Source organism: Pongo abelii, chromosome 17, assembly GCF_028885655.2.
Source record: "Pongo abelii isolate AG06213 chromosome 17, NHGRI_mPonAbe1-v2.0_pri, whole genome shotgun sequence".
Classification (NCBI taxonomy): domain Eukaryota; kingdom Metazoa; phylum Chordata; class Mammalia; order Primates; family Hominidae; genus Pongo; species Pongo abelii.
In genome coordinates this window covers 20,592,524-20,615,678 of record NC_072002.2, presented here as the reverse complement: position 1 = coordinate 20,615,678, position 23,155 = coordinate 20,592,524, and the positions used below count along the sequence as shown (strand labels likewise).

Genomic DNA, 23,155 nt, shown 5'->3' with positions numbered 1-23,155 from the left:
ACTACAGTAAAATGCCACTCTATATACATTACAACAGCTATAACTAAAAAGAGAGGTAATAATAAGTTTAGCAAGAATAGGAGAAATTGGAAACTCAGTCATTACTGGTAGGAGTATTATATGGTTCAGCCCTTTGGAAAACAGCCTGGCAGTTCTTCAGAAAGTTAAGGATAGAGTTACTGTATGATACAGCAATTCCATTTCTAGGTATGTACCCAAGGGAGTTAGACATATAGGAAAAGCTATGTATATGAATGTTCATAACATCTTTAATCATGATAGTCAAAATGTGGAAACAATCCAAGTAACAATAGGTGATGAATGGATAAACAAAATACTGTGTAACCACATCATGCCAAGTGTCCAGTCATTAAAACAAATGAATTACTGATACATACTACAAACATGGATTAATGTTGAAAACATTAGGCTGTGTGAAAGAAGTCAGTCACAAAGGGCCACATATTGTGTGAGTCCTTATAGGCAAATACATAGAGACTGAAAGTAATTAGTGGTTGTCATGGGCTGTGGGGCGAAGGAAATGGGCAGTGGCTGCTAATGGGTATAGATTTTCCTTGTGGGGGTGATGAAAAGGTTTTGAAATTGTGATTGCACAACTCTGTGAATATACTAAAAACAATTGCACTGTACGCTTTAAATAGGTGGATTGTATAGCATGGAAATTATATCTCAATAATTCTGTTACAAAAAATTTTTTTGAGATGGAGTTTCACTCTTGTTGCCCAGGCTGGAGTGCAGTGGTGTGATCTCAGCTCACTGCAACCTCCATCTCCCGGGTTCAAGAGATTCTTGTCCTTCAGCCTCCCAAATAGCTGGGATTACAGGCATGTGCCACCACATCCAGCTAAAAAAATGTTTTTAAAGCTAAGCTTCTTTTATTTTAATTTTCTGATACGTCTTTTTACCGAGATAAAAAGACCAAGCAATTGCTATATCCCCAACCCCAACTAACCCAGATGACATTGGTCAAACCTAATACTTAGCACTGGAGGGAAGGCAGCCTTGGAAGAAGAGGGGAAGGATGCCACCACAAGACAATGGGTGCAGCCTTGCTCCAGCCTGCAGCGCAGATGCCAGCACACACCTTTACTGTCATGCCTTTATCTTTATCTTCCCAGACAAACGTGAGGCATGTGCAGCTTAACGAATCTCTCTTGGTGAGATGGTGGTAGCTATTTTAAAGCTGAGGGACAAATGAGATAGAAGAAAATGTTATTTTTTTATTATTATGGTGGCTATACATTTGATGAATACATCACAAACAGGGCAAAACCTAAGTGGAGATGATAATATATTCAAGATCACGCATGTGGACAAAGAAACTGAGATTTGCTTAGGATATGACCAGAACAGTGATGAAAATGGTGGTTTTCAGATGTAAAACATAGAATTCATGGGTATTATTGAGATTGAAAATCAGCTTATTGGGCATGGAATTCAGGGACCCGTCAGACTGAACAAATATCTTCACTACAAATCCACAAAATTTTGTAGGGCAAAAACTCTGGAATGATGGAAGAAGCAATATCTTCCACAGTGTTTATGTAAAGTGAAACTTTCCATCACACATATACACATTAAATAATTTTGCTTGAATATTTCATCTTAGAACTGGTCTTCTGATCTTTGAATTCTATTAACATAGATGTATTGGAGGAAAATTATTTGTTTCACCTGTTTCATGGCTTCAGGGCACATTTGATAATTTATCACCATGAACTGACAACGCTGCAGGAGCTGATGGAAACCATTCATTCCTCCTACCCTAGCCCATTCCACAGGGCCCTTTCTCATGTGCAATGGGCTTATCACTGGAATATATAATTTTCACAGAAAGCTGCCATTTTTAAATATAAGTGACTTAAAGTTTGAAAGATATAAACTTCTCATACCACCTTAGAAAAACTGAGATTTGGTATTTATTTTGTCTGAAGTTGGAAATAAATGATCATTTCAGTTCTTCCCATGACCATTGAGACAAAATAGTCAATTTGAGAAGAAAAAATTCTCAGGGCATGTTACCATTTCGGTTTAGCTCCAGAACTGTTTGAACAAAATAGCCTGAGTCCTGACCTCTTTGTCCTTCTAGTCATCCCAGGGAGGCAAAAGTGAGCAGTGACTCATTTTCGTCTCAAACAAGTGACCTCAGTAATGTCGCATCAGCACTAGCAGCAATCCTGACTGCAGGTGTGCCCCGACACCAGGTTCAGATCCCTCTCTCAGGTTCCAGCACAGGGGCAGGAATTGTGGAGATGGGATGGTGTTGGCTTTGGTGGTGTTGAGCGCCCTCACCTGCAGGATGACTGGGGTCAGGTCCCTGTCTTGTTCATAGTAGGGATGTAGCTCTCCAGCACATCTTCAAACATGCACAGCTCATCCCTCACAGACATGGACACGCGGAGCTCTATGACAGTGGTTGAGGACACAGAACAAAGAGTTCACAGTCCCACCGGAGTCCAGCCCTTCATGAGAACAACACCCAACACTCTGGTCTCTTTAGTTCAGAGGCCAGTCTCTCCCAGGCATTTGAAACTCCTCTGAAAATGACTCCGGGTACTGGCTATCCTGAGACGAATGTGATTGTGAATTCTCTGTAGACCGGAGTCACTCTCAGTCTGTTCTCCACCCACAGCACACAAGACAGTCCCACAAGGGCTCAAGAAACTAACTCTTCAAACATGAATGGAATCAAAGGGAAATTGACTCACTTCCAGTGGGGGGTGACTTCGGGATGATTCTAGCTCTCTCTTCCACTGCCAAATTGGGGAAAATGCAGCTTCCTGTCCCATCTCATGGTGCCTGCCTCCTGTCATCCTACTGTCTATAGTTTTTGCTGCCATCTTTTTGCACAAACCAAATCTTACTTACCTCTGATAGTGGACTTAACTCCTGTCATCCTCAGGCAGCTTCCCTGAGTAAGTCACTGAACTTCCAGAGGACTTTCATTTTATCCTTTTCTCTCTTAGGACAGCAGGCACTTTATGCCATGTTTGTTCTTTTGGTTTTAGACTAAGAGCTTCTCCCAGACCCAAACTCTGCTGAGTCAGCTCTCTGTCCCCACTCCAGCTCTTATTACACTGCTTGGATATGGTTGATACTCAGTCAATATTTGAGAAACACAGTAAATCCACGAGTTACCTGTGGTTAGAGAAAGCTCTAGGTGTCCATCAAAATGCATTCTCCTTTTCCCCGGGCACACAGCTGAACTACATTTCCCAGCCTCCCATGCACCAGATGTGGCAAGTTATTGCCAATGTTGTGGAGTGGGACAGATGTAGCCACTTCCAGATCCAGTGGTTAAATCCTCTCATGTGCCTAACTCAATGTTCTTTCCTTTCTGCAGACAGGACACAGATGGTGATGAAATTTCAGGGATGGGGAAGGCACATATGGAAGAACTCTGTGTTCTGGAAAGACCATCAGCTCTGTTACGTAGACAAAGCCATGGTGTTAGTCCACTTTAGCATAACCTCTCTAATGCACCCACTTAAACTTAGTCACAGGATTAACTCATCATTTAAAATGGCAAATGTTAATTTGGCCTCATGATTTTTTACCCTTCCATTTCATCCTGATATTTTATCTCAGAGAACTTGGACCACACAAAATAATTTGTTATGTGCTTAATAAAGCATTGAACTCAGAATTGTTTCATTATTTAAACATTTTTGTTGAGAAATTTATTATGACATTTTAATGATCATTATTTAATAATTATCTTTTTTTATTATTTTATTTATTTTTATTTTTTGAGACAGAGTCTCACTTTGTTGCCCAGGCTGGAGTGCAGTGTTGTGATCTCGGTTCACTGCAACCTCTGCCTCTCCGGATCAAATGAGTCTTGTGCCTCAGCCTCCCAAGTAGCTGGGTCTATAGGCATATGCCACCATGCCTGGCTAATTTTTGTATTTTTAGTAGAGATGGGGTTCCACCATGTTGGCCAGTCTGGTCCTGAACTCCTGACCTCAAATGATCTGCCTGCCACGGCCTCGTGGAGTTCTGGGGTTACAGGCATGAGCCATTGTGCCTGGCCAATAATTATCTTTATAATAATTTTCATTATGACATTTTAATTCCTTGATCTATTTTTGAAAACAGATCACAATCACCAGTTTGAATTAATCTGCTCTAATTTTTAGTTTAATGGAATTATTTTTCTCAGAATTACTATTTTTAATGAAAGGTATTTTACTTTTTTCTGCATTATTTACTGACTATAAATTCTGCTACTGTAAATTTTCTCTAGGAACCATTATTTATACTCAGTCAACTTTTCTGGGACAAAATATCAGTAGTCAAATGTTTTCAACAACATTTTTTTCATACAGCAATTTTTAATCAATAATAAATTGTACCATGTACAGTTTTAACTATTATCAGTTTTACTTTGTGTGGATTATTTTCCCAGTAATATTTACCATGGATATCAAAGTGCACTTGGGGTAAAAATGGTGGAGTCCAAGCATTCTACCTCTTTGATTTGTAAGATTTCAGATTTAATGTAGCATTTTAGGAACATGCGGCTTATATTAAAAAAAAAAAAGCTTCACAATTGTTCTTTCTTCTCATTTCCTTCATGAAATAGGAGATGATTTCCTCTGAGGAACTAACCAGGTACAGACAGATAAAAACCACACAGTGCTTCCCATCATTCTTCCTGAGAACTGAAAACAGGTTTTTACACACACATCTTGGTGTGGAACTGTGAAAGAAAATAATATTCTGACACTTGTTTAAAAAGGAAGAAATACTTTGTTCAATACTATTGAAATAAAGGTCATGACTATTGTAATAGGGTAGAGAGATTGAACTCAACTTTGAACACAGACAGCTCAGAATTTATAGTCAACGAGCAGAAGTCAGTGGATGGAAAATTACTCAGAAGAATTTTATGAGATCAGGAGGCAGGGGGATTCTTCTTACCCTGACCCAGTAGGATTCTGGCTAAAGGCAGGCCAAGGCTTAGATATCAAGGGTGGAGACATGTTCTTGATCAGATATCAAGGATGCGGGTTTCTCATTAAACAATTTTAGCAGGATTGCTAAAAAAAAAAAAAAAAAAAAAGCTGGGCTTCTCAAAACAAGGGCAGGGCAACAAAACAAAGTTGAAACCTGGTTGAGAAGAGGGCTCAGTGAAGCCTGATTACCCTTTAGTCAAAGAGGGAATCTGTCAGAACCACGACTTTTTTCTCCATCTGGGAATAAATAAACACCGAAAAAAAGGGGAAGTGGGGAAGCAGTTTTATTCAGAACAGCAATTCACCAAGCACAAAGGCTGTAGTTTCTGACCTGTCCTGCAGCTAACAGTGACCAGAGGAAGTTCAGAACAGTTAGGTGTGAGTGGAAGTATTGGTGACACTTAGGGGAGGCTGCTTGGGTGGAGATGACACCTGTGTCATCTGTGAGGGCCACTTTGCCCTTGAGTCTCTCCTCCTCCTTGCCATCTGAAATGCATATGGGTGCTTGGTCCTGGCTGGTGCTCCTGCAGCCATCTTGGACCATGAGACAGCCTAGAGGGTTGAAATCATTTACTAAGATCTCAGAACAAAATTACAGATAATTGCTGACTTCCATAGTGGATAATTCTAGGAATTTTTTTTTTTTTTTTTTTTTGAGATGGAGTTTCCCTCTGTTGCCCAGGCTGGAGTACAGTGGGGGTGATCTCAGCTCACTGCAGCCTCTGGGTCCTGGGTTCAAGTGATTCTCCCACCTCAGCCTCCTAAGTAGCTGGGACTATAGGTGTGCACCACAATGCCTGGCTAATTTTTGTATTTTTTGGTAGGCACAGGGTTTCACCATGTTAGCCAGGCTTGTCTCAAACTCCTGACTTCAGATGATTCGCCCCACTGGGCCTCCCAAAGTGCTGGGATTATAGGTGTGAGCCACTGCATCCAGCCCCTAGGATTCCTTTACATGAGAAAGAAACAATTACCTCTTACCTCTACCACTTTTCTTTTGGTTTTTCTGCTATATGTAGGCAAATGTAATCCTGACCAAAGTGCTAGCTTTGACATGGAATCACTGTGTGACCGTGAATAAAACACGTCACTTTTCTAGGACATTTCCCTATCTTTGTAGGGTGGAGGCAGAGGTAGAGGAGGCTTGTAGGATTCTGAAGTTCTGGTGCAAAACCTAGACCACATGCATTTGCTCTTCTACTGCTAACAGCATCTCAGATTCTTAGGGGAACCGCCACTCCTCAACAATCAGTCAGTGTGTGAAGTGAGGATGACACCACTTCCTGGATGCAGAGGACAGGCATGCCCCCTGGGGAGCCTTTGGGGAACAGGCTCACATACACACATTGTCTGCACAGCCTTGAGGTGCCATGTGCATGTGCCACCTTGGAGATGAGGCTTGGCTGCCAGTGCATGACCCATATGTTTCTGCCCAAGTGAGAGAGGCCCTGTCATACCCATCCCAGGGGATAGGGAGTCGGGGCCACGTCTATGTGGAGCCGTGGCTTAAGCACTTTGACCTCCAAGCCCTCACAAGACAACTGGGAAACTGAGATCTGAAGAGAGACAGAGACTGGCCCAGAGCACACAAGGTGGGCAGAGTCAGGAGGATAAGGGGGTATGTGACCTCCTTGGCTAACGCTCAACCCTCCCATAGGGTTTGCTTTCAGAATGAGAGTCCCCACGATGATGGGAAAGTCTTGCTCATTCTGTCATGGGAGAAAGCTACTCTCAGAATCACCAAACTCGCACAAATGCATGCAAGTGATGCACACACACACACACACACAAACACACACACACATACACATACACACACATGCACAACACACACACACACACAAGCCCACATACCACACAAACACACAAACGCACATACACACATAAACACACATACACACAAATACACACCCACACACACATACACACCCACGCACATACACACATACATGCATACACACAAAAACACATATATACATATGCACACACAAGCACACATATACACACTCCCCTCACACACATGCACACACAAACACACACATCCACACAAACACACACCACACACACAAACATATGCTTGCACACTAACAAACACAAACACACAGGCACACACACAAACATACACCACCACACACATTCATATGCACACACATGCATAAACACATAGACAGACATATACACACCAACACACATACACACACAAAAACACACATACACACCTACACCACACACACATACACACCCACCCCCACACACATACACACACCACACAAACACATACACATACATAACAACACACACATACACTCGCTGCCACACAGACACAGACACAAACACACAAACCACACCCACACACCCACACACATATGCACACATACACATACAAAACCACCCACACATACACACACCAGACACACACACAAGCACACACACTAAAACATAGACACACACGTACACACAAAGGCACATACACATATAAATACACACACACATAAATACACACCCCCACATACCACACACACCCACATACACATGCACAAAGACACATACACATGCACAAACACACACAAACATATACACACAAACATACATAAACACACACAAACACACACCATACATACACAAAAACACACACGTACACAAACACACACACCACACACAACCCTCACACACACCCACACGCAAGTGCACACACAAAAACACACACAACACACATGCACACACAGACACACACATGCACACACAACACACACATACACATACACCCTCCACCCCTTCACACACCAAACATATACACATACACAAACACCACAGACCCAAACATACACACATGCACACTGACAAACACACAGGCGCATACACACATACACAAACACTCACACACGGCCCCACACACATGCACACACACCACACTCACTCATACACAAAAACGCATATACACAAACACACACCCACACCCACCCCCAGACACACCCACACCACACACACGTACACACTGGCATACCCACACATACACTCACAAATGCACGCACACACACACACACACAGCCTTCCCGGGTGGAGGGTCAGAAGGAGACCTGACACTGGGGAGATGACAAGGAAAAAGAAGACAGAGCATGAAGGTGGTTGTGCCACAGGGTAGGGACATCCAGGCTCCTAACAACATGCCTGGGGCCCACAGCATGGGAAGGGGAGAGACGCCAGGCTGATGGGTAAGGGGTCCTCAAGGTTCCCAGGGGTCCACCTGGGCTGAGGCTGTCCCCAGTGAAGCCTCCAGAGACTAAGGACTAGGTTCTGCATCCACTGCTGTGGGCAATGGAAAGGAGAAGGCATCCCTCCACACGCAGTGTGAGACGAACATAGTAATGAAAGCCCCAGATTCCTCCTCTGTAAATTGGGGTGATTGTCCTGGGTGATCCCGAAAACCCAAAGGCTTGGAAAAGAGTCTGTTGGCCTTGGTTCTCCACTGTGCTCTGAGGCCCCTGGAAAATGTTCTCTACTTCCTGGAGGTCCTTCAGAGCAGAGGGTGGCCTGGGGGTTTGTGGGACTGAGCCCTTGGGGTAGTGTAGAAAGTGGCAGAACATCGGATCACTGTTCTGAGGTCCAGGGACAAGAGTATCCCTGTCAGAGTTTTGAGTTCTTTGGAAGTGGAGCCAGAGTCATTGCCTGGGCTGGTGGGGAGGCCTCATGAGTGAACTGGATACCCCAGCACTATAGAGACAAACAGGGGAGCAAGGGAAGCTTTCGAGGTCCCCTATATTGTCCTGGAGCTTGTAGGGCTCATTCATTTGCACCTCCCCTCCCCCCGGGGTCCAGAGGGAGCCGCTGCCTTGGGGACACCCAAACAAGGGTGATGTTTTAGTTTCTGGTTCTTCTCCCTGGAACTGCAGTGACCAGAGGAGACACCAGGGGGCAGACGGTGCCCACTGTGCTCTGCGGGAGCAGGCGGAGCCAGGGAAGAGCTACCCAGAGGTGGTTCACTGTGTCCCCTTTCCTGGGGCCCAACATGCACCTTTCGTTTCCAGCATCCATCTCCACAAGGTGAGGGGTTCAGAGTGAGAGGGGGACTCTGAGATCATCTCACCGATTGACTCAGCCACTATGCCCTGAGCAGCCACTCTGCGAGGCGCTGTGCTAGGCCTATATGCTGTGCTGAAAATGACCAACGTGGGCCCTGCCTGAGCGAGTTCATGATCTGGAGGGGAAGACAGAAAATCCACACAACAAATACGTGTGAAGGAGAGGAGCAAGTGCCGTAGTGAAATAGGGCAGGGGCTGTGAGGGAGAGCTGGGGCTACGAGAAGTGCGGGTATGTGGGGCTTCAATGAGGTGACTTTTGTACTGTCACCAGAAAGACAAGAGGGGCCAGCCCTGCACAAACCTGGGAACAGTGTGCCAGTGAAAGACTCAATTGTCCTGAAATTCAGAGACAAAGGTGAATCTGGCCAGAGATAAGGATGAAAAGTGTGGCTGGAGGTTGTCTGGGAAGAGGGGTGAGAGGGAGGAGGGCAGGGTCAGAATGTACTAGCTCTCTATTGCTGAGAGACATCACCCAAACTTACAATGGACGTCTACTATCTGGCTGTTTATGTAAACTGGGACCCAGGCATAGCTGAACTGGGTGTCTCTGCCTCGGGGACTCTCAGGAAGCTGGGTCTGCAGTCTCAGCTGCGGCTCGCCTGGGACAGGAACTTCCTCCCAGCTCCCTCATGAGTTATGGGCAGGTCTCAGTTTGCACTGAGGGTCTCTGTTCATTTCTTTCTGAAGGTTGGGGCCTCCATTTGGTTCTTTGCCACTGGAGCCTCTCCATAGGGAAATTAATAATTCCTCACTCTGCTTCCCTGCAGGGAGGGGAGGTAGGGGAAGTAAAACAAAGAGAATGAGCAAGAAAGAAGTTGCACTTTTAATAACTCAATCTTGGAAGTGACATCCCATCATTTTTGACAGATTGTCTTGGTTGGAAGCCAGTCACTAAGCCTGATCCACCCTGGAGAGGGGAAGCTTGCACAAAGACTTGTAGAACAGATGGTGAGATGGCTGGAAGCCATTGTGGGGGTTGCCCACCGCACAGGCTGAGGTGAACGATGTGGGTCTAATTCTAAACATTATAAAAAGCCTTTGGGGCCAGGCACGGTGGCTCACGCCTGTAATCCCAGCACTTTGGGAGGCCAAGGCAGGTGGATCATGAAGTCAGGAGTTCAAGACCAGCATGACCAACATGGTGAAACCCAGTCTTTACTAAAAATACAAAAATTAGCTGGGCATGGTGGCAGGTGAAATCCCAGCTACTCAGGAGGCTGAGGCAGGACAATAGCTTGAGCCTGGGAGGTGGAGGTTGCAGTGAGTTGAGATTGCGCCACTGCACTCCAGCCTGGGTGACAGAGCGAGACTCCGTCACAAAAAAAAAAAAAAAAAAAAAAAAAAGTCATTGCCAGCTTTATACCAGAAGGAAGCAATATCCAAATTTCTGTTAATTTTCCCAGGTTCCAGACCAGACTCAGGCTGTTTTCGTTTGTATTCCATGCTGTGTTTCACCTCTTTTTCTAATTATTTTGTCTCTAAGCTTGTGCATTAGCTGCATGCAACACCAGTCCATGGGGTTTATAGGTCTTTCCTCTTGCCTAGTGACCACTAGGCAGTGCATGCTGGAATGATCCCCGTTGTGAGGGTGGGGAGCCTAGGGAGGCCCTGAGAGGGATGGGGACTTGTTCCAGGACACAGAACTGGTAAGAGGAGGAGCTGTGCCTGAGTCCAGCTATGTCTCCTCAAAGCTGGTGACTGGTAGCACCCAGGCTTTCCCCAGGGACTGCGGGATGGGCCATGTTGTGTAACTGTGCACAGGTGCAGACATGGTATAGGGTGAAGGGGGATAAGTCAGCAGCCCATGAGGTACTTTGGGGAGGTCTTAATTGAGAAGGACACACTTGATGAACAGGTGAAAACCTCAAAGGTTGGTGCTCACAAGCAAGGGGTTATATTGCTACAACACTTGACAGGACGTGCATTTTTAACTTCATGCAGCAGATGAAAGTGCATGTAAGCATTACAGGTGCTTTTGAGTGCATCACTAGTAACACAGTGTATGTGGAATATACTTTTACCTCAGAAATCTTGTTTTCAGCCACTCACAACTCTGTATACCTCTATCAAACATACAGTCATTAGGCAGATAGGTGTTTGATCTAAGAATGAGATTGATACTTGCATTTGTCATGAAATACATTTGTAAGGAAGTCCAAACATCAATATTTAATAACCACTAGGAAGTGCTGGAAAGCATGTCTTAGGCCAGATAAACTGTATGTGTGTATGCATACATAAAATATGTATCATATGTTACTCATGTATTATAAATAATATATTGTCTACATTTTATTTATATAAAATTTATATTTATTTATATGCATTTTATATACACACACATAGAATATGGCATAAGACATGTATTTATAATACAATACGTAATATAATAACACTTAACTTACCAGTAACTTAAACAGAGGAAAGAATATATTCTACAAGTGGAATCAAAACACTGGTTAATAATCCCTGCCTCAAGTCTTCTTGGAGTTCAGTTGTCTGCAAATAAGCGAAATCAACATAATTTATTTTTGTATATGCCTCTGATGTTTTTCCATCAGTTCTCAATCTTCATGTAAAAGCTCTTGCTCCCTCTGAGTTCATGCCAAGCTCTGTTCCACTATCTCCATCCCCAAGCCCATTTCCATCACCCTCTGATGTGCAGCCATTTCCTTTATGGATAAAGACTCTAGTACCTCAGTTAGGGTCTTCATCTCCATGGTAACCACTACCAGCATTCTAGAACTTCAACTTGCCAAGCAGGCCTCCAGCTAACAGCCAGCCTCACAGATGCCTTGGAGTCCTCAGAGCCAATGAGGAAGTCTTCTCTGCCCTACCACCTCAGCCACCTCCAGCCACCCAGGACTGCACAGTCACCATGAGAAACTGCTCCTCTCTGAAATCACTGACAAACCTCCCACACTGACCACCACCTTCTGTTCAACAATTTGTAAGATATCTTCCCTTGGATGTGCCACAGACACCCCCAACTCAAAATGACAGCAATCGAGAGGAGTCAAAAACGCACCTTTAGTAGCAGGTGCTGATGGCAGCGGTACAGGGCTCCCTCCCTTGTGAGGTGCGTTGGTGCTGGGTATGGCTGTGATGACTTCTACCAGGCTCTGGGACCAAGGCCTCAGTAGCTCTTCCGGGGTCAGCACATCTCACCAACTGGAGATGGGTACATCCTTCAAGAAAACACGGATCTCAGGGCTGCTGCACACTGCCTTCTCCCTGTGTTCTCGGATGGGTCCTCCTGCAGTTGTTGTGAGCATTGTCACTTGCCAGTTTCAAGGTGTTGGCCATCAGGTACTCGAGAGTGTCAGCAGGAAAACTAGGTGTGGATGGGTTCAGGCACTGGGCACAATGGCTCTCCCACAGGGCCTGTCCATATGGCTCATAGGGCCCTGCAGGTCTGCTCTCACAGAAGACAGCACGTCTGCATTCTACGCCTGTAGCAGCTGCAGTGTCTCCTTTGCCTAAACAGAGTTTGCTGAGCTTTTCTCCAATGGGCCCAGCTGGATTTTCCACCCGGCCTGGGCCACTGAACACATGGGTGCTCCGTCCCAGTCACTGTATCCCTCTAGGCCAGCCCCTCACTGGTCATGAAGCAGCCTTTGTGACACCCTAGGCTTCAGGTGCCCTTCTGGCCTTGATCACACCTGGACTTAGAAATACCCATGATGAGAACCTGGTCACTCTCATATTTAACTCACTTTTTATTTTGAATTCTTCTTTTTGAATGAACTTTAATTTTTCTATTGACTTTTTATAGAAAAAAATTCTAACCTGTCAAGTCTTTGAGCTGTTTTTATTATCTTTTTGTATGTTTTTGATCACTAATAGAAAAGCACAATGTCTCGTCCAGTAGAAGTTGAATTTTGTTTCCTCTCATACTGTAAAGAAGCCAGTTTTTCCTGCATTTACATATTTATTTCAATTTTTGTGCCTATTCTCTGGATTCTTTTTTATACTGGCTACAATATCTGCTGATCCTTCATGAGTTAAGTAAATATTTTAATGTTCATATCAGTATGAATGTCAAGCTTTATCCTTTTTGAAAATTATCTTTTAAACATGTTTGAAGTCACACCTAAATGATTCTCCTACCACACACATTTTTATGACAGAAAAATGCACCACATGCACGGTTGAAGGTCCACATGTCTTTTCTTGGTTCTCCTAGGTATATCCAAAACACCAAGAGAACTTGGTTGGCTGTCTGTTTTACTAATTTTGCTTTTTGATGATTTATTGTTTCTGTGTTTCTTTCCTACAATTACAGCTGATAAGCTAGTTTATTTTATTATTAATAGTGGTTTTGAGTTTGTTTTTCTTTGTTGTTTTCAGCGAGCTAAATTCATATAGCATGAAGTTCAATATATTAACCATTTTAAAGTGTGTAATTCTGTGTTTTTAGTACATTTACAATGTTGCACAACTGTCACCACTATCACATTTCAGAACAGTTTCCTCACCCCCACAGAAAGAAACTCCATACTCACTAAGCAGTCACTTCTCATTCTCCCATCCCAGAGCCTCTCTGGTAAGTACCAATCCACCTTCCGTCTCTATTTTCCTATGTAGTTATTTTACACAAATATAGTAATATGCGCCCTTTTGTGTTTGTCTTTTCTCATGGAGCATAATGTTTTCATTATTTATCCCTGTTGTAGCACATATCAGTACTTAATTCCTTTTTATGGCTGATTATCTCCTATTGCATGAATATACCATATTTTGTTTACCTGGTTATTCGTTGATAAATATCTGGGTCATATCAACTTTTTGGCTATTAGTAACAATACTTCTATAAACATATTTTTTAAAGCTTGTGTGTGGACATCTGTTTTCATTTCTGTTGGGTATATCCTCAGGGTAAACTTGCTGGGCCACACAATGGCTCTTTGCTAACCTTGGGACGAACTGCCAAAGTGTTTTCCCAAATGGTTACACCCTTTTACAATCTGAACAGCACTGTTTGAGGGTTCTAATTTCTCCACATCCCCACCCATAATTATCTTTTTTCTTGAATACAGCTACACTGGTGTGTTTAAAGTGATATCTCATTGTGGTTTTGATTTGCCTTCTCCTACTGAATAGAGATATTGAGAATCTATTCATGCATGCATGGGCCATTTGTATTTTATTCCTATATCCTGATGTGTTGTCATCACTAATAATTGAAATGTTCACTGATAGAGTGTTTTTTGAAGTTAATTTACTTATAAATATTATAAGGGTATAAAACAATTTATTCAATGGATGTTAATCGTTTCATTTAATTTTAATGTCAGATAATATGAGCTGATTATCTTATTGGCATGTCCTGTATTTCTGAAATGAACTCTTCTCAGTTATTTTGTATACATATATACTAATTTTACATCAAGATTCATACTGAAATTTGCTTAAAGTTTTTGTATAATGAGTGTATTAGCCACACAAAAGCTTTCCATGATTTACATTTTTTCCTTCTGCACAAAATAGATTTGAAAGAGAGATTTGGAATTTAGTAAATATAGAGGACATACAAAAATAAGTATCATTCCTATTTGCCAATAGTGAACAATTTGAAAAAGAATCCCAAAAACAAATCCTGTTGACAATAGCTACAAATAAAATAAAAGAGCTGGGAAGAAAATACCAAAGAAGTGAAAGATCTTTACAATGAATCTATAAAATATAGATGAAAGAAATTGAAGAAGGCACAGAAAAATGGAAAGATACTCCATGTGCATGGTTTGAAAGAATCAGTATTGTTAAAATGCTCATACTACCCAATGCAATTTATAGTTTCAATGCAATTGCTATCAAAATACTGATGACATTCCTCACAGAAATAGAAAAAAAAAATTCTAAAATTTATATGGAACCAGAAAAGACTCAGAATATCCAAAGCCATTCTGATAAAAAACAAACAAACAACTGGAGGCATCACACTACCTGACTTGAAAATACACTACAAAGCTATAGTAACCCAAACAGCATGGAATTGTCATTAAAACAGACATATAGACCAATGGAACAGAGTAGAGAATCCAGAAGTAAATCTATGTATTTACAGTGCACTCATTTTTTTACAAAGGTACCAGGAACATACATTGGGAAAAGGACAGTCTCTTTAATAAACTATGCTGGGGAAACTAGATATCCATTTGCAAAAAAATGAAACTAGATCCCTATTTCTCACTATATACAAAAATAAAATCTAAATGGATTAAAGACTTAAACTAAGACCTGAAACTATGAAACTCATAGATGAAAACATTAGGGAAACACTCCAGGACATTGATCTGGGCAAAGATTTCTTGAGTAATGTCTCAAACACACAGGCAATCAAAGCAAAAATTTACAAACAGGATCACTATATACTAAAAAGCTTCTGCACAGCACAGAAAACAATCAACAAAGGGAAGAAACAACCCACAAAATGGAAGAAAATATCTGAAACCTACCTATCTGACAAGGGGCTAATAACCAGAATCTATAAGGATCTCAAACAGCTCGATAGGGAAACATCAAATAATCCAATTAAAAAGTAGGCAAAAGATCCGAGTAGACATTTATTAAAAAATATAAGAGGCATAAACACAGAATCCACAAATTAGAGAAAAATTATTGAGGGGTAGAAATATTTATAAAAGAATAACCCAAAACTAGTCACATGAAAGTAAAGCATAAATAAGAACAAAAGGAAAATTCTACAACTTGAAAAATAGAAAAAAAAAGATCAATTAATAACAAAAATAGCAGTGAAGTATGGCTTCCTTCACACTTTCTCAATGATCGTCTTGTAGGGTTTTCCATTTCATTAAATTCTTCTTTACTTCTGTGCTCAGTTAATTCCATGACATTTTAAACTAATTGGTTTAAAGTTACATACCCATATAAACTTTCCAGTGTCTCCAAATTTATTAGAGTCCCCATTTAAAAGAAACTTTTAGTCTCTAAACTTCTCCACTGCAATGTTTAATAAAAACAAAATTATGAAAGCACTTTGCAAAACACTGAAGCTGTAATTGTCATTACTACCATATGGTGAATCCTACAAGGGCAGAGACTCAGTCAGTGGTTCACAGATTTTCTGATATGTGACTGCTCTTTGTGGTGCTTAAACCTCTGCAGAAAAGAATGAATAAATGGGCCAGGTGTGGTGGCTCATGCCTGTAATCCCAGCACTTTAGGCCAAGGCAGGATTGCTTGAAGCCACAAGTTTGGGACTAGCCTGAGATACATAGCCTGGGTCTCATTTGTGAGACCCTGTCCTTGCAAAAATTTAAAAGGTTAGCTGGGTGTGGACACACCTATAGTTCCAGCTACTCAGGAGGCTGAGGTGGCAGGTTTACTTGAACCCAGGAGTTCCAGGCTGCAGTGAGCCATGATTGCAATGCTACACAGCCTGGGAGACAGAGCAAGATCCTGTCTTAAAAAAAAAGAGCCTTGTTTTTTTTTCTTTTTCTTTTTTTCAGAAAAGAATGAATAAATGGCCGCATATTTTTTAAAGACAATCTACATAAAATGTGGAGCTATCTGACCAAGCTATAAAACCATATTCCTTCCACAGCAGTCAGAGCTGATGCTGGATATCCTGGGATCACGGCCCATGAGGACAAAGGGGCTGACTGTGGGGAAAAAAGCAGTGATCATGGCACAGGTGTTTACCAGCCACCAAATGGGATTATGAAAAAGACCCAAAAATAATGAAAACATGGAGGAGAGGGAGTAAAATGACACAAGGGTGCTCACTAGGACAAGGATGCTTTGTGTGACCCTGGACTCAGAGAATCTGGGGGAGAGATTGGTCCTATGAATGTGTTGGACCCGCTGCTTGTGCCTGTACCGGATGAAAACCATGAGCCACTGGCCCAGGTCATGAGGCCCAAACAGATAATATCAAAGAATGACAACAATCCAGTATGAAATAAATATGGATTTATGTTATTTATTACCCCAGAACAGAATCCCAAATCCTTTATCTTTGTGTTGTTTTTGATGTTCCACTTCCCACTCACATGCATAGGAACAATAATGTTTACCAGCATGTTTAGGATCCAGCACAGGATGTTGGAGGACCCAATGTGTTTAAGAGCTTGTCGTTTCAGCTCTGCCCATCTGGAGTCTGTGGGGCTGATGGTGATGACCTGGAAGATGCTCAGGAGGCAGGTGGTGCCAATGCACACACCCCTGCCCACTCTGTGAACATAGAAAACAACTTTGCATCCAGGATCACTGAGGAAATGTTTCAATCCAAAAGCAGACATTGTCTGTGGGACTCCTTTAGAGAGTATGACCAAGGAATTGGCCACAGTCAGGTGCCTGAGAGTCAGATCTGTGGATCTTAATGTGCCTCTAGTGAACTACAGGAAAATGTAATGATAAAGAGGAAGGAACTGCCCAGGAGTCCAACTATGGTCTGAGATAAGAAGATCATGCCTATTGCCAAATTCCTGGGAGCCATTCGTCATTTTCCAGGGACTGATAATTCCATTCAGAGTGAGAGATCCTGCATGGACATATGAGGTCTGTTTTGCTGGAAAACTGAAATCCTCTTATGTCTGCTTGCCATTGTTTTCAACCCAAAAATATTTTATTAAACCTCATTTTTCTTTTGATAACAATTTTGCTCTAAAAAGAAAAAAAAATATGTCTCTCCACCATAAGAGCACTCTAGTAGTGTTTTACATGCATTTTTTTTTTTTTACAACAAATCTATGAAGTGCTTTATTATTCCCTTTTTACAGGCAAGGAGATCTTAGGCACAGGAAGAATGCATGACATTTCTAAAGTCACCTCCTACTAAGAAGCACAGCCAGGATTTGGCAGTGTATCTAACTATGTGTCTCAACATAGACATAGTTATACATTTCTAATACATCATACATTGTTCATTTTGTATTTTGTAAATCTTGTCAGTTTTTTAGAAAATGGTTGTACTTTTTAAAGAAGTTGTGATTGTGGCAATTTCTTATTTAAATCTCATTATTTATTTGACAGGCAAACATCACTTATAATGATTTAGAGATCCTAGTAGAATATGAATGCCCTGATTTAGCATAAATCAAGAATAATCACACAAAACTAAATGAAATTTACAGAATGCACAGATGATTCCATATTAGAATTAAAAGAGAATAACCTTTTTCAAGAATACAATGAGATTACTGTGTGCTAAGAAAGGATATATAAATCATGAGTAGGAGTTAAAATATTGAATAAGAGAAACTAATTTGCCAATAATTATAGGAATAATGAGTACTTATTTATGAATAAAACATCAAATAAAATTATTTCAATGTCAGAATTGTTAAACATATTAAAACATAAATTGATATTGCAAAACAGAAACTGGAGATAGGGAAAATTATTTACTGAATCAGCTTACCCAGTATTGAGCCTGGGAATAGCTTTAGAACATTTTTGAAACCAGAGAAAAGGTCACAAAATTATTTAATTCTGAAAACTGCTGAAGCTCATGATTTTCTTTTCTAATATGGAAATTTAAGGTCATCAAGTTACCTTTCCTTAATGTTCCTCCCGTGACTTCATGAAGAAGAACAGGATTATCATAATGGACAAAGATCAGATGTTTTTTGTCACTCCCTGATCATAGCCTTTATTAAGTGTATATAATATGCCCTAGTAGGTTAAAAAAACACAGTAGGTTAAAAAAACAGTAGGTTAAAAAAATTTAATATTTTTGAGAAGAATAAAATAATTCAATCCGCTACATCTTATACATTATCACAGGCATGAAGGCGTTGTAGAAATACTTCTACTAATCCTGGAAATGTCCCTGACTCTTGTAGGGAACATAGAACATCTAGCAGATTAATTTCCAAATGTACTAGAGAACTAAAACAAAATAAAACTTAAAAAAAAAACCCACCAGATTCTATGGCCTCATACATCAAAAATCAACAATAACAAATGGTGAGAATTGCATTAAATTAATGCAGCTAGGGAATGGCTTATGGTCTTAGAACTTTATTCACTCTCTGCAATTTTAGCAATGATTTCCTTCTCTCTTCGTGACTTTGGCATTGGTCAGTTTCTAGCCCAGTAGAGTCCCTTGTTCAGACAAGAGCACTTACTCTTTTTCCCGATACACTTCTTTCTCTTGCAGACTCTGTCTCAGAGATCAAAATACAAAACACTCACCTGATTTCTTCCTGTGCTGGGCCAGTGGGCTCAGGGGAATGGCCAGGACAGCCCGTGAGTATGTGGAGGGAAGCAGCCAGGTCTGAGATATGGGCTTGTGATCATTTGACCTCACCTCCCCACAGAACTGCAATTCTCATCTCGTCTGCAGCAACAATGACAGTACACACTTGGAGAGGTGAAGAGATTTTTTTAAACCTTATTCCAGTTACCAATTACCAAAAACAAGTACAACTTCTTAGCAAGCATCTCTAGAGAGATTAAAGTGCTTGGGGAAGGCTCTCCTGTTCCATAATCTCTGCAGGCAGACAGGGGCTCCCACGGAGGGAGTCGGAAGTGTGGAGTCTGAGACATGAGGGATGGATAGCAGAGCACTCATGTCTGGCTGGATTCTGTGCTTCTGCTTAAAGTCTAATGTTCTGTTAATCTTCAAATTCTTGAGATGCACTATTGTTTAATTATGAATAGAAAAATGGGATCACACAAAGAGTTTGAGAAGGATTTGTCAACAAATTAGAGTGCCAGAAAGAACCTGAAGTCCAATATTGATAAGGAAAATAGAGACAAAGTCAAGTAATTTAATACAAGTTAATGTGCACACGTAGGTTTTATAGATTTTTCTAGGAATATATTATAAAAATTTATCTCAATAGATATAAACTCTAAAAAGAGCAACATTCATAAAAGAAACAGTTATTTAATGAAGATTTTCCTCACACACACACACACACACACACACACACACACACACAAAGGCACTGTTTATATAGTTCAGAAGGAAATTCTACCAATAAACTAATTAATAAGCCAAAGCTGCTTAAACCACTCAAGAGTTCTAATGTAGTCAAGCTTTCCTAAAGTGGCTTTTAAGAAGCATATGCAAGAGTGATACCAGAACTTTGTCTAGATTTAGTCATATAGAATATTATACACAAATAGAATGTATACATATAAAAGTGAAAACACTAAATATTAGAAACCATTTCATCAACACACTAATGCATAATTAATCACCCTTTATGTCATGAAGGGAAGTGGATTGAATGTTAAGAAATCTATTAATACAATTCATCTCATTAATAAAATTATGAGAATATCAACTGATCATGTTCATCCCGGTAAAAAAAGGCAGAAGTCTACAAGAAAGAATGTTTCACAATTTAATAAATAATTGATGTAAAATATTTCTGAAAAACTTGAAAATAGATCCATACACATGAAAAACAATGATACCACATGTTTTGGTAGGAAGATTCAACAATAGCCTATTAACCTCGTAAGGTCAATAATCCTTTCATCAGTTGAAAAGTGGAGTTTCTCCGAAACATAAATACTATTTTCTTGTGTTCTGGAGATTTAAAAAAATTATTGCAATGAGGAATAAACTAAAAATATCCATTAAAAATGAAAAGAAAAAAAAGAGTGACTTTCCCTATCATATATTATAATGACTTGGAAATTAAAATAGTGTGGTATTGAATCATGAAAAGGCTGGTAAACTAATGGAATACAAAATTCAAAAATGGAATAACACTTACATGGAAATGTACTGTTCAGTAGGTGGCAGTGCTGAAAGGGGAGATGTGGGCTTGGGGTGCCTCACTGGAGACCACAGCCTACAAATGTGGAGCTGAGCCTTTGCCTCCCCACGTGTTTGGCTGCCGCACAGCTGGTGTTCCCGCAAGTGCAGGGAGGACATTTAACAACTGAAAGGAGGAAATTTGGCTGTTGTCCAATGGATATAATTTTTGCTCAATTAATGTACATTATAACCTTTTCTGAGAATCCCTGGTATATTTCCTGGTGAGCTGAGATGTTACTGGCTTCAGTAAAGCTTTATCTCCTGCAAGTGATCCACTTTCTCTGGGAATCTTAGTAGCAATCATGTTCTTTCTAATGATGACTTGCCTGGTGTGAGACATTATGGAGTAATGAATAGAAAGAGCACAGAAGATTTTTAGGGCAATGAAATTAATCTGTATGACTCTATATGGTAGATTCATATAAGATCTAGAGTCTTATAAGATCTAGAGTCCATATAAGATCTAGAGTCTTATATGGATCTACCATATAGAGTCATACAGATTAATTTACATGTCATTATATATTTGTCCAAACTGTAGAACATGCAACATTGAGAGTGTATTCTCACCTCAGGGTATATTAATTCATCAGTGTATGTCCATTCGTTGTAACAAATATGCCACTCTGGGGAGGAATTGTGATTATGGTGGATTGTATTGGTCCACTCTCACACTGCTATAAAGGACAGCCTGAGCCTGGGTAATTTATGAGGAAAAGAAGTTTAATTGACTCACAGTTCCACATGGCTGGGGAGGCCTCAGGAAACTTACAATCATAGCTGAAGACAAAGGAGAAGCAGGCACTTTCTTCACAAGGTGGCAGGAGAGAGAGACAGTGAGGAAGTGCCACACTTTAAAATCATCAGCTCTTGTGAAAACTCACTCACTATCTTGAGAATAGCATGGGGAAAATCACCCTCATGATCCAATCTCCTCCCTCAACACGTGGGATTACCACTTGAGATTTTGGTGGAGACACAGAACCAAACCATATCAGGGATTGTCTGCATGTCTGGAGGCAAACATACATAGAAATGCTGTACCTTCTCAATTTTTCTGTGGACCTAAAATTACTCTAAAGTCTATTAAAAAGTGAGGCTAAGTGCAATGGCTCACACCTACAGTTCTAGCACTTTGGTGGACTGAGGTGGGATGATTGCTTGAATCCAGGAGACCAGCTTGGACAAAATAGTGAGATATTGGCTCTACAAAAAAATTAAAAAATAAATTTAGCTGGGTGTGGCAGTGTGCACCTGTAGTCTCAGCTACTCAAGAGGGTGAAGTGGGAGGATATCTTGAGCCTGGGAGGTCGAGGATGCAGTGAGCTATGATTGCACCACTGCACTCCACCCTGGGTGACAGATCAAGACCCTGTCTCAAAAAAAAAAAAAAAAAAGGTGAGAAAACCTGATAACTGCATTAAGATATTTGTCAGAAATCTGATAATGTATGATTCATTTTAAGGGTGAGTGTGCTTAAAATTTTACAACAGAAATAATGTCCATGTGATATAAATCTTATTATAAATAATAAAGTAAATGTATAACAGCCAGTAGCATTTTTATACACCAATAACATCCAGACTGAAAGCCAAATCAAAAGCACAATCCCACTTAGAATAGCCATAATGAAAATACGGCTAATCTAGGAATACAGCTAACCAAGAAGGTGAAAGATCTCTACAAAGAGAACTACATACTGAAAGAAATGAGATATGACACAAATAAATGGAAAAACGTTTCATGTTCATGTATTGGAAGAATCAAAATTGTTAAAATGGCCATACTTCCCAAAGCAATGTACAGATTCAACACTATTCCTTTCAAACTACCAATGTCATTTTTCACAGAATTAGAAAAAAAATTATTCTAAAATTAATTTGGAGCCAAAAAAGAGCCTGAATAACCAAAGCAATCCTAAGCAAAAAGAACAAACCCAGAGGAATCACACTACCTGACTTCAAACTATACTCTAAGGCTATATCAGCCCAAACAGCATGGTACTGGTACAAAAACAGACACGTAGGTTAATGGAACAGAATAGAAAAGTAAAAAATAAAGCTGCACACTTCCAACCATCTGATCTTCAACAAGGCCAACAAAAACAAACAATGGGGAAACGAATCCCTATTCAATAATTGGTGCTGGGATAACTGGCTAGCCATATGCAGAATAAAAAAACTGGACCCCTACCTTTCACCATATACAAAAATTAACCCAAGATGGGCCGGGCGAGGTGGCTCACACCTGTAATCCCAGCACTTTAGGAGGCTGAGATGGGCGGATCACGAGGTCAGGAGATCGCGACCACGGTGAAACCCAGTCTCTACTAAAAATACAAAAAAAAAAAATT

The 23,155-nt window shown here is 40.8% G+C and overlaps 1 long non-coding RNA gene and 1 pseudogene across 1 annotated transcript; both read right to left on the bottom strand.

Annotated features, from left to right (window-relative positions):
• Positions 1-874: 874 nt before the first annotated feature.
• Positions 875-18,910, bottom strand: LOC129051492 (uncharacterized). Its single transcript, XR_008515784.2, has 5 exons — positions 12,088-18,910; positions 11,465-11,558; positions 3,160-3,446; positions 2,314-2,425; positions 875-1,204 (listed from the first exon to the last, which is right to left on the bottom strand). It is a non-coding gene; the product is annotated as an uncharacterized LOC129051492 (long non-coding RNA).
• Positions 16,602-17,520, bottom strand: PONPYGV1R-PS1890 (vomeronasal 1 receptor ponPygV1R-ps1890 pseudogene; annotated as a pseudogene).
• Positions 18,911-23,155: the final 4,245 nt, after the last annotated feature.